The following is a 12,878-nucleotide window of genomic DNA, read 5'->3' on the forward strand; positions in this document are numbered from 1 at the left end:
TATATAGGTATAAATAATACTGAGCTGGTGACAGTCATTATGTTCAGGTTTGTAACTATTGTTGGTTTCTCCATTTCTGAAAGAAGGCTGTTGGAATCTCTGAAGTATAGAGTGTATTTATTTATTTACCTATTCTTTCCAGCAGTTTGCAACAGGTTTTGTTTTTTCATCTAGACTCTTTGGTTAGGTACCTACAAGCTAAGAATTGGGATTTGATTTTTGGGGAGAATTGATGCTACATCTTTAATGTCCATTTTTAATCCTTAATATCTTTCCTTGATCTCAAATTTTATTTATCTAAAATTGATACAGTTATCCACCTTCTGTTCAATGTTAGCATAGATCTTGAAATTCATCTTCCTTCACACTCAAACCTCTGAGAATGGAAGAGGAATGGTTTCTCAAATTTTCAAGGAGAGTGAAAAAATGTGGAATCCTGTGGTAGAATCATATCCCCTAAAGTAACAGGCTATGACTTCATTGCTTTCCTAGAATACATTAAGTAGGTTGTAACCGAAAAGATCAACAAAAATAAGATAATGCCAGAATGCATAGATTAGGGCAATTTTATTTTTAAGTATTTTATAGAAGTCAAGAGAAGTAATTGCTAGCAGAAATCTGGAACTATGGAACTAGAAAATCAAAGTAGACATGGATTATCATTTCAATTCTTCCTTTGATTTCTGCTTTTTTTTTTTTTGTTCCCTTGTTACGCAGTAGAAAAAATAAAGGAGAAAGAGAGATAATGGTTGAATCATTTTTTATTGTGAGCCTAAATTTATTGAAAAAACTCTACATTTTGTAGGTAAGATGCCAATCACACGATCAAAGAAAATTAATTAGAGTGTAGTACTTGTTGAAAGTTTATAAGATTAGCTCATGTGAGGATACCCACACTGACTAAGTCCATGCCTGAGGAAATGGTTAGGATGTAGCAAAAGGGAAGAAGTCCCTTGTTACATGTAATTTTAAATCTCCACGCTATCGCCTTCCCAGGATGTACTTTCAGCTCGGCTCCAAGAATTTGCTGTTGATGGTCCCACTCCTGACATAACTCCGCCAGTGGCCAGCTGGTTCTCTAACTGGGAACATCTTGTGGCTAACTCCGCGAAGGCAGCCTGGTCTCACTCAGCTCTGCCAATTGCCAGCTGATGCTATTCCCATGAACACCCGGAGCTGCAATTGCTCACACCAGACAACCACCCGGAGGCTTGCTCTGCCAATTCTCTAACAACTGTCCGGGCTGTGCCCTTTCTCCTGCCCACCTGAGTCACCACAGATGGAAAACACCAGACAGCCTTAATATTTTAAAACCAGCCAGATAACACAATTGCTAAGTGCAGAATCGATAGTCTTAAACTCATCAGCTGTCCTATCTTAGAATTCCGCTGGTGGCGGGGGCCGCCATCGGTTCTAGTTCCCCCAAGGCCTTACATGGTTTGTGCTCCTCCTTCCAAAGCCTGGTCGAAAAAGCCCTTCCCCTGCCCTCTCATTTTTTCCTCTTCCTCTTGGGACCCGGAAATCCCACCTTCTTTCCCTCACCCAGCGATTGGCTTCTGCCGTCTTTATTGACATAAGCAGGAAACAATTAAGGAACCAGACTTTAGTATCAGCTCCTCTTCCTACAGTTCCTTGTAAAATACTATTTGTTAAATGAGTTATCTTATAAATTGGAAACCATTAATTAATACCCTATAAGTGTGAATTTCATGATATTAATATATTTTCATCTCCAGATGTCATAACATTTAACGATGTCTTATAATAATTTTTGGTTAGTAATTTTAGTCATGGTTAACTAATTATTGTGTTGAATAAAAATTTGTTGAGAAAGAAGGTTTTTACTCTATATGAAAATATAAAATACTTTAAAAAAATATTTCTAGATTCAAGAACCAAAGCAGATGATACAGGATGGTTCATTTCCTTTTTCAGATGGTAATATCTTCTCTGATAAAGTGGACGTCACCGTGGAGATGGAGAGTGAGTCTTGGTTAGAAAAGTAGCTGATAGAGTGGCCGCAGCAGTCCAGCCTTACGCTTAGTAAAAGCACTCAGTGGTCCAAGTGCTGTGCTGTGACAGGTCCTGAATAATCAGTCTGCTAGCTGTTTCCCAAGCAAGGCACATACATCCTTGTTTGCCTCTAAGCCTTTGTCAACTTGAAGTCATGAAAAGATCCTGGGTATCTTAGTCACTGTTCTATTGTTGTAAAGGGACACAATGACCAAGGCAGCTTTTATAAAAGAAAGCATTTAATTGAGGGCTGGTTTACAGTTTCAGAGGTTTAGCCCATTACACAAGGGTGGGGGAATAGTGGCACTCACATGAGCTTTTGAAACCTCAAAGCCCAACCCTGGTGACACACTTCCTTTGACAAGGCCACACTCACTCCAAGAAAGCCCCACCTTCTAATTCTTCTTAGCTGTTCAAACAGTCCCCCTCCTTTGTGATTTAACATTCAACTATAGGAGCCTATAGGACCATTCCCATTACAACCACCACAATGGGTTTAATTTCTTCTTTGGTCTGTGTTAAAGTTCCAGCTTATTCTTTATCTGCTTACATGGTCTTTATTTGGCCATAAAAATGTGTGGCCAGAAGAGGTAATCAATACAACAACAAGAAAAGAGAGAGGTTATAGGAAAGCCAAGACTTATTCACTCAATATGCTCATAATAAAACTGTTTCTGATTGTATTAAAGTTAGGTCATTCTCACACCTGTATTTGTCACAGATGAATAGAAACAGATGCTTTGATTGAATAAACACCCTTCAGTAAACCCTTACCAGTCAGTGCCTTTTGCCAGTGTACAGGAGGCATGAGGTTCTAAGTTGAAAAATCTTGTAGATTCTGGAGTTTAAATGTAAACTGTTTATAGAGAGTACAATAGCCAATCTGTGTATTTAATTCTGATGGAATACAGAAACAAAATCTATGGGCAACACTCAAATAGCTGAATTATCTGTGAGTTTATACTTATCTAATTGGAAGGAAAGATATGTTATGAAATTTTCATGGCTTTTTCAAATATGCATACCTTTTCACTAGAAGTAAATATTTCCAACCATCTTCTATTTCTACTGATTATTATTTTTTTGAAGTAAATATTTCTAAGCATCTTTCTACTAACTTTTTTTCATGAGATGATCTAGTTGGGGAAACTATTTATAATCTTTTAAATTGAGTTGATCTTACTTACTTAGTAATCCAAAAATAAAAAATAAACATTCAGATTTCTAACTAGCTTAATGTGAATGCCACGAGTTACTTTTAATGACAGTATAGTGTATTTTCTATTTCAATGCTTATGTAAATCCTTAGGAGGAGACTTGATTATATTAGTACTTATCTGTAACTGTTAGGAGCATGTGCTACTGGGAGCATGACAATGGCCACACTGTGTTCTACTTTATCTCCCATTTGACTGTCAACTGGATTCTCTCCATAGAACAGAATCAAGGTAAGTATCCTGCCCCCCTTTAAAAAGAAGAAATAATATATATTTAGCTTATTCTTCCATGAAATGTAAATATTTGAATTTCTATCTATCTGTTTGTGACAAATGTGGCCAAAAGCCACTTAGGGGAGGAAAGAGGAAAGATTAGGGCCACAGGTGAGCCTTCCAATTCTGGACTGTAGTTCATTCCAGATATAGTCAAGTTGACAACCAGGAATAGCCACTACAAAAATAAAAATCATAATGTATTTTTATTTCTAATTTAATTTTTTTGAGAAAAGGTCTCTCTACATAGTCATGGCTATCCTAGAATCTATAAAAAGGTTCTGATTATCATAGATCTGATCTCCATATTTTCCTTTATGTATCCCAAACAGGGTTCAGGTTAATTCATTCTCAGATGTCTTTTCAAGTTGCTCCTTTCCCTGAAAAGTGCTCTTCCCCTAACCTCTTTTGTCTGGTAGGCCACCAAGGCATTATCCAAAACCCACTTCTCCCTGGCTTGCAGTTAGTTTTGAGAAACCATTCTGATTTTTCAGATGTTTTAGAGCATTTCATCTTCACTTTGCAACGTTTGATGGCTTGTAAGTCATCTAAAACAACCCTGACAACAAAATGTCACTGGAAATGTCATCAGACCCAATTTCAAGTTGTACTATGCAGGCAAAGCAGCAAAACCAGTACAAATACAGATAAATTGGTCAATGCAACAAAATCAAGAACCTGTATATAAGTCTATGCATCTGTATCCACCTGATTTTTCACAAGATTCTGAAAGTATTTACTGAAGAAAAGATAGCATCTGTATAGATGGCGTTCTGAAATTGGATGAAGAATGAACATGTAGAAGAATAAAACTTAATTCTTTGTGTAGACAAAAATTCCAAATGGATCAAAAATCTCGATGTTAGATCTGTAATACCTAAAACTTCCATAGCAAAGAGCAGCAAGTGTACTGAGTACATAGGCTCAGGGAAGGAATTTCTGAATAGGACTCTGTTTACTCAGGAAATAAGATAGAAACTCAGCAAGTGGGACTATAGTGTGATTATTTTGTGTGCCTGGCCCTTTAAAGGATCTCCAGTTGCTAGTCAACTGTCCCTTTGGGAATGCTTAGCGCCTAGACCTGCTTGAGCCTATGACCTTCAGTATTGCCTCTTGGACTTCAGGGAACAGGAGAGGATACAAAAGCCAGCAGAGGCTGACAGAGGAGTGAGATTTGAGTAGGATGAGGACAGGGTCCAGGAGGCAGACGAGTAGGGTCAGAGAGTAGGGTTACAGAAGACAGTTGGTGAAAAAAAGAGATTGAGCAGAGTTAAAATTGAAGAGAGTCGAGCCAGCAGAAGCTGGGCCGAGCCATAGAAGACATTGTTAGGAGACAGTTAGGAGAACACCCAGGAAGTAGAGTGGAGAATAAAAAGAAGAAGCTACATGGTACTTTATGAGATTAAAAGGTTTTTGTACTGCAAAGGATAACTCTTAAATAACTGAAGAGGCAGTCCACAGAGTGGGATTTTCTTTTTTCTTTTTTCTTTTTTTGCCATCTGCACATTTGTAACGGATTAATATCTAGAATATGCAAGGCATCAAGAAACTGTAAGCCCTAGGAAAACAGACAACCAAATTGAAAAAGGGCTATGGAACTGAATAGAGAGTTCTCAGAAGAAGAAAGGCAATTGGATAAAGAAATATTTTTAAAACTGTTCACCATCCTTAGCCATCAGGTAAAGCAACTTTGAACTGCTTTGAATTTTTATCTTAATCTAATCAGAATGGTTAACATTAAGACAATAAAAATCAATAGATGTAGGGAGCGGGGAGCCCTTACTCTTGGCAGGACTACAATTGGTGCAGGTACTGTGGAGATCAATGTGACTGTTCCTCAGAAAACTAGAAATAGTGACCAAACCCTTCCATTCTCAGGAAAATACAAGTACTCTGACTACAGAGATAATATGCCCATATATATTTATACGTGCTCTAGTCCTAATAACTACAACATGAACATAGCCTAGATGTCCATCAACTGATGAATGAATAGTGCCCATGCCTGCACTAATGGCCTAGTTAATGTAGAGGCTGCTAATTGCTTCTGATTGCATTTAAGGCCACAGGAGACAATAAGGGCTTGGTATTTTAAGTGTGTCCAGGAGCCCATGGATGGAGAGCTCACAGCCTATTATTCTGCAAAAAGGAGACAGAATAAAGCTACTCTCTCAATTTGGATCACTCTACCTCATTTTGCAACTCTCATATCTCTTCAGAGAAGTCTCTCTTTTTTTTTTTTCAGTGCAAAATGGTTAAAGCTGAAACTCTGGTCAAGGAAGAAAAAGCAGAAAGATTGTAAAATTCAACAATCAGGGAAGATCACAGAAAAACAGCTTCTGGATGAGACAAGGTCTGAGCTCATAAGCTCATAGCATTGTAGTTTTTTGTACAGGACCCACATAAGACCAAGCCAGTCAATATTGTAACACAGAATAGAAAGGGACTCAGAAGTCCCCACCATGCTGACTGAGGAGCTATGGACAGTTAACAGTTTCTTGAAGAGAGAGAGTCAGTTATCTCTAAGAGTATTGCTTCTGGTAGGCTCCAACCTAGAAGTATATGGAAAACATAACCTGAAGCCAGTGGGCTATTAAAAAAAATGACACAAAGTTTGTGAGGTAACAAAGTAAGGTATGGATCTGACAGGAGTTAGAAGAGGAGTTAGACATCAATATAATCACAATACTTCGTATGAATTCTCAATTTTTATAAAAAAAATGTAATAGTATCTTTCAAAAGACTAAGATTTCCATGAGATGTACTTCAGAGAGAGGACTCAGAGGATCTAAGCTGGATCTGATTTGACAAACCTCCTCCCTGAGGACTAACTTCTGTAGTCACCAAAACTACTGAGTAAGCTGCCTAAAGGGGGAAGCAACTGGTAGAACCAGCTAGCCGTGAAGCTTATGAACCACAGCAATGACATGCAAGGCTGGCCCCTAAGATGTGATAGTGGTAATTATATCTTGGCATCACCAATAGTTGTCCAATTTACTTAAAGCCAACTCAAGAGGGTGAAAATCATGGCTGGTACTAGAGACATAGCTAACTACTCAAAGTTAGTGAGGCCATTGATGTTAGAGAGAAAGCTATCTAGTACTTCACCTAACCAGCCTAATGCCTGTCTAAGTTCTAAATACCCTCACAGCCACCAATAAGTATGGCTCTTCACACTTACCAAAGAAGCTTCTATTTGCAATAGAAACCATCACAAAGAGCCACAAATAGTCAGATTGCAGAGAACACTGATTGTAGGATATTTAGTTCCCATAGATACATCTACAACACAACTCCTACATGTAATGAATGCTCAGGGAACATTTTGGAAGAGGAGGCAGAAATGTTATAAGAGCCAGAGAAGCAAAAAAATCTATGGTAAAATTGTCAGGGAAGCTTCATGAAACCTCAGCAATATGGCTGCCTAAACAAGGCCTGAACAATAAATATGCAAATATGGAAGGGGGAAATCTCACTGGGCCTCACTCATAGACAAAGGACTACAGTTAACTAAAGGTTGGGAGAGTGGGAGAAGCAGTCTTCCCTCAGGGATGGCCCCTCATTGGTTATCCAATATCAAGGGGTTGTCCAATATCAAGCCTGAAATCGTGTACATGCAAGCAAATCTGAATGAACACAGCAGATCATATTTACATTATGTATAAATATGTAACAGTAACAATTTGAAAAGAAGAGGCTGGGAGTTTGGGAGGGGGCACCAGAAGGGGAGGGGGCACCTTGGGGGAGCTTGGACCAAGGAAAAGGAGTACATGGAAATCATGCAACTATATTTTCATAAGAACAAAATTTGCATGTGAAAATTTTCCTTATATAACTGGGAAGTATTAATAATACTTAGTGTGCATTTCTTCACTTTAAAATATTTGCCAGTCCCTCAAGCACAAAAGCTAGACTTGATTCCTAAACATGATCCTGAAATAATGGTCTGAGATGTATCTGAATTATAATTGATATAATGGACATTCTGTAACCTTTGGAACTATTTTACATGAGTTTAAAGCTGTTTGCCTCTACTTTCTTGCTAAGAACTATTATCAAGCTGACCAGCCAGTTTACCCTTGCCTATATTTAAAGGGACAACCAGCACCCTGCCTTCCTTGCTCAGCACTCTCTATGTGAAACTGGCTATAATTCTTCTCATCATAGGATTTGCTTTCTTCCAGAAGAGAAATTATTTCAGGTAGGAACCAAAAAATAAAATGTTAAGACTCATGAGAAAGAAGACTGTAACAATTTGGGGTCCACAGAGGACTAGGAAAGTGTTATATGGTCCCCTCCTGGGTGTTCTCTCCACCCTTCTTCTGCTTCAGTCCTTTTGTGAACAATGGAGCCCAGACAGAGGTGCCCCCAGCTCTGGCACGGGCTTCTGTCTTGCTACAGTTCTGATCTAGGAGGGACTTATCCTGATCCCATCTTTGAGGATTCAGTGGTAGAAATGAAGTTGCTGGAACTGTATTAGTGTTTGTTTCCCACTTTCTTGATTTCTGTGGGCTTCTGTTTATTCCTGCTTAGTTGTACTTTATGTAATTTGTTTTTGTTTTTGTATATTTCTAGAACATGAATATCCAGATTTCTGGAAGTCCATTAGTCTGATGACAAAACACAAGAAAATAGCCATTTGCAATCAACTTTCTCATTGAAATCCAGATTACCTGTCCCCGCTATCTTCATGTTTGTTAGAATTCATTCTTACAGTTGGCAGTCATGCAGTATGACCATATAGGCAAAAGCTTGGAGCTTACCATCAGATATGCTGGGAATGACCCATCTACTCTCTCTCTCTCTTCCCCACTTCTCAGGGCAAAGAAGAAAATGGTTTAGGAAAAGTTGAATAGAGGAGCTGGGTACAAGAGGGTACCTGGATGGTAGCCTCAGATGGTAGTTAAAATTCAGCCCATGTCATACTCTATTGTAGTGGATGGTGCCAGTGAAGTTGATAAAAGTGTGTTGCTTTAAGCTTCTCTTTTATTCTATGGCTCTGATCTCAGAGCAGTTTCTATGTAGCAGATGACCAGGGAGAATAGAGGATTGTATGTGGGATACATATGGACCAGGCCTGGAGTAGTAAACATATCTGCTCAGATTAAACTGACTAATACTTAGCCATATGACCACACTATCTGGTAGGATGCCTAGACAATGTGGGCTGGTTGACTTGAAGAAAAAGAATGAACATTGGTGCACACTTAGCAAATCTCTGCACGTGACAAAGAGCAGGGCCAGTACTAGTGCCAAGATTATTGCCTTCTTTAATAACAGGAAATCACTATATGCCAAGAAGTAAATACATTAGTAACTGCCACTCAAGCACAGATAAGGTTTGATCTCTTTTTGCCGCATCTTTTATTGTACTGTTTGATGTTTAAGTACTGATATAAAAAGGAAAGAGATCTAGTAACATAATTCTGTGTCAGACTTGGAAAACCTGAGGCAGAGATTTCAAGTTGTTGATTCATTGTCTAGCTTCCCTGTTCTTCTTGTGGAAGACAATTCTCTTCATTCCACCTTCTAGTCACCTTTTTAAAAATAGGCCTCAAGGTTCTTTCCATAAAGTGCTTGTGGACCCTTTGTACTTACTTCAAACATTGTTATTTGGCCAAAAAAGAAGATCCATAAATGACAGGGTGCTAATTTTGTGTTTGTGTCTCAAGAGGTCCTGAGGGTTTCTACTTTTCCTCCTATGGGAATGTGAAAAGCCAAGCCTATTGGAGATCATTATAGAACATAGATGATCTATGTCAGTCCAGACTTTCATCTCTGTTGAGGCCAGCTGAAGGATCCAGGAGTCAGCTTTCCCTTAGACACTTGAGCAAGCTCAATCAAAGATGATCAGACATGAGCCTATGCTAATTCTAGACAAATGAACAGTCATTGCCATGCATTTCCTCTGGTTGCTTATCATGTAGCACAATTGTGGCATTAAGTAACTTGCATATTGCTGAATAACACATCTCCGATTTTGTAAAGATAGATGTAGATAGTAGCCTATTTCAGTTTACCTTGCATCTGACCCTGATCATTTGCTCTGGCAAATGAAATGTGTGATATTTTTAGGACAACCCTCTAAAGAAAAGAAAGGATTTTCTTTTGCTTTCTAACTTATCTGTAGAACTGTAGTACTGATGTGGTTCCCACAGGTCCCAGAGCTAAACTGAGCCATGGATGACACTGAAGATGAGAAGTCCTAAATGAAGTGTAAAAGAGGAACAATGGAAGGACTTGGGCCTGATGACCATAGAGTTGCCCCACCAGCTGTAGACCATCTATTATCTGTTGTCTTAATGTGATGGACAGGGACAGTAAACTATGTTTTTCACACCACTGCTGCTTTGTGTTTTACTTTGCACATAGCTGGGTTTAATTCTAGTTGAAACCAATATTTACCTGGTCAATTGGAAAGTTTACTATCATAAAACTTGATTGTGTTCTACTCATATACATGTTATCAATTATTCCTGTTCTTCCCTTAAAGGTAATGAAACAACATCAGGAGAGGAATAATGGATTAGACAGTGATCTCCAGGACAGCTTATGTTGGGTTAAGGAAGGCTTGTGGTGGGAAAGCATTGAAATATGAGGATGTGAAAAGATGATTTAGTAGTTAAATGATACTTAGACATTTTCAGACATGTCTGTGCTGCAGGACTGAGGGGAATAAACAGTGCCATGGGCTCCCAGGAAGGATGTGAGTAGAAGGGACAAAGGAATTGAAACCAACTAGACTCCTTCACTTGTCAGAATGACAAATGTTACTTCTCTACTCATCTCCCACTGCTACAGTTTTCAATGTGGTGTTAGGCTGAAAGCGTAAACTGTTATGCAGCTGCCTTGCCCAAGCCCCCATCTTCCTAGCTCTACACAGATGTGAAATGCAGTTTTGTCTTTTGAACACACATGCGTAGATCCACACATATATCTGTATATGAATACACACTCATGCATGATCATATATGGTGATGCCTCCATCTTAAAACATGTTTATATCTTTCCACAATACCAGATTTCACTAAATAACAATAAATTTATAAAGTACACTGTTCCACTGGTAGCAATTTGCCAGATAGTAACAATTCCCTTGATAACTGGCCAAGGCGACCCAGTTTATTTTGGTCCAAATCTTAACTACTAATATTGACTCTTAGACCATACTTTACATACCATACAGAAAAAGTCTATTATCTGTATATTTATGTATCTATATGTATATATCTATCTCTATATATCATCTACCTATCATCTATTACCTACTTATGTAGGTTACAGAATGTGTTTAAAAGAAATAAAAAATTTCAGCAGACTTTAAGTAGTTGCAAAGAAGTCTAGTTGACAAGCACAAACAGAAATGGATAGTGATGTTAGAAGATTCTTCAGGGAGAGGAAGGGTCCAATGACTAACAATTGAAAGCCTGTTGGAGATGCTGCTGTGGCTGCTGTAGGACCAAGTGGTAGGGACAGTTCAGCTGCCTGAGTCTATCTAAGCATGGTGCATGTGCAGACTAGGGAGGAAGTAGAGGTCAGAGGTCAAGACAGATGAACGAATGGACTGATAGCAATTAGGGTGGGAACACATCAGCACTGAGGAGCAAGCCAACCTGATGCCCCTGGCAAAGTCAGAATTTTCTGCTTGTTGGTCCCTTGACTCACACAGAGCATGGTCAGATGATAGGTTGGTGAGGCTGCTGCCATCACAGCGTTAGGTGTCTTCCTCCTTATGTGGTCCAGGTGAGGATGTTTTTTTAATCTTTCCTTAGTCTGGTCCATTCAATAAACCCTTGGGCCTGGCTTTCCTGGTGTGACTTTAATATACTTATATAGTCTCAATTGGCTTTGATAAATGGGTAGGGTGGTTCTGATCATATCTTTGGGAATAAGTACGGTAGTCTGATCACAACACGATAGTTACATACAAAAATTAACGTGGTCTCCAATGAGGAATATTGGGAGCAAAACACAGTTGAGAACCACTAGATGGTGCTTTGACTTAATCCTTTCGAATATCTTGAAGCAAACTAAAATCAGCGTAGCCTTCGGCAAAGTAATCCTGCTTTTCTTCCCCCCGCCCCATACAACACGCCTCTATATCTTGTTAACTCTAGCATTTCTTGGGAGGTGTTTGGACTTGCTACAAAAAGAGGCGGAGCTAAACTTCTGCTTTAAGGAAAAAACATCTTTTCAGTTCCTAAATATGTCCTGCTGTTTTCACTTAACTGTAGTAGAAAAATTTTGCTTATCAAATGAGCTGGGACAGGGATACTCACATGTGAGGGAAGGAAGGTCGCTAAACTGTCTTCATGGTGAAGCCAAGATTAGTACCATTTCTTCAGCTAGAGAAAATTCCCTATCAGTGTCAATGGCTTCAGATAAAATTAGCTTTCCTTTTCTCCACTTCCTAGGCCGGCCCCCATCATATCTAGGGACACACATGGTATTCTAATGCTGGAAGGAAGCTACAGATAAATTAGGTCAACTTCTCCTTTTTCTAAAAGAGGAAATCGAGACTCTCAGATTCGGTGGTCACGAGGTGTCACTAAGAAGTCAGATGCCCTGCTTTACTTCTCTCAAAGACTTTCTAAGGCCAAGTCAGACAAGAGGAAGAGGTTTGGTCAGCTCCACTTTAGACCATATCTTACTCATTCGACCCCGAAGCCCCCACCTCCCTCACCTCGCTTGTTTGCTTGGCCAAGTTCAAGTGATAGCTCTTTATCTAATTCCTGGAAAAGAAGAGGTTAAGATACTTACACTGATTAGACCTTGGGTAGAACTGGGCAGAGCAGGGCAGAGCTGGGCAGAGCTGGGCTTAGGATCTATCTTTTACCAGGCATGGGTCCTTATGAGAGAGAAGCCTGTGGAGACCTGGTATACTGTGAAAAAGACAGAACTAGAGGACATGTGTGAAGCCTTGTTGATGAAGGGGAAGACAGTAAAACTGAATGAAAAGATGCATTAAAAATCAGACCGTGGGCAAGGTCAGAGAAGAAAGGAATATCAGGAAGAGGGAATAGGCTGCATGGGTCAGGGTAGGTCTCCATCAGGGTGATGGAAGTTGAGTATTTCCTCGCATACATCTTTTTTTTTTCCTTTATTGGCTATTTTCTTTATTTACATTTCAAATGCTATCCCCTTCCCAGGTCTCCTCTCCAGAAGCCTCTATCCCATTTCTCCTCCCCGTCTATGAGGGTACTTTCCTACCCACCCACCCACTCCTGCCTTCGTGCCCTGGCATTTCCCTACACTGGGGCATCAAACCTCCCCAGGCCCAAGGGCCGCTCCTCCCATTGATGTCCAACAAGGCCATTCTCTGCCACCTATGTGGCTGTAGCCATGGGTCCTTCCATGTGTACTCATTGGTTGGTG

General features: G+C 39.5%; 1 long non-coding RNA gene across 1 annotated transcript; it reads left to right on the plus strand.

Moving 5' to 3' along the window:
• The first annotated feature begins 4,554 nt into the window (after positions 1 to 4,554).
• On the plus strand, positions 4,555 to 9,845 carry LOC116086420. The gene is made up of 4 exons (XR_004116920.1): positions 4,555 to 5,182; positions 5,749 to 5,856; positions 7,599 to 7,704; positions 9,662 to 9,845. It is a non-coding gene; the product is annotated as an uncharacterized LOC116086420 (long non-coding RNA).
• Positions 9,846 to 12,878: the final 3,033 nt, after the last annotated feature.

Source organism: Mastomys coucha, unplaced genomic scaffold, assembly GCF_008632895.1.
Source record: "Mastomys coucha isolate ucsf_1 unplaced genomic scaffold, UCSF_Mcou_1 pScaffold12, whole genome shotgun sequence".
Lineage (NCBI taxonomy): Eukaryota > Metazoa > Chordata > Mammalia > Rodentia > Muridae > Mastomys > Mastomys coucha.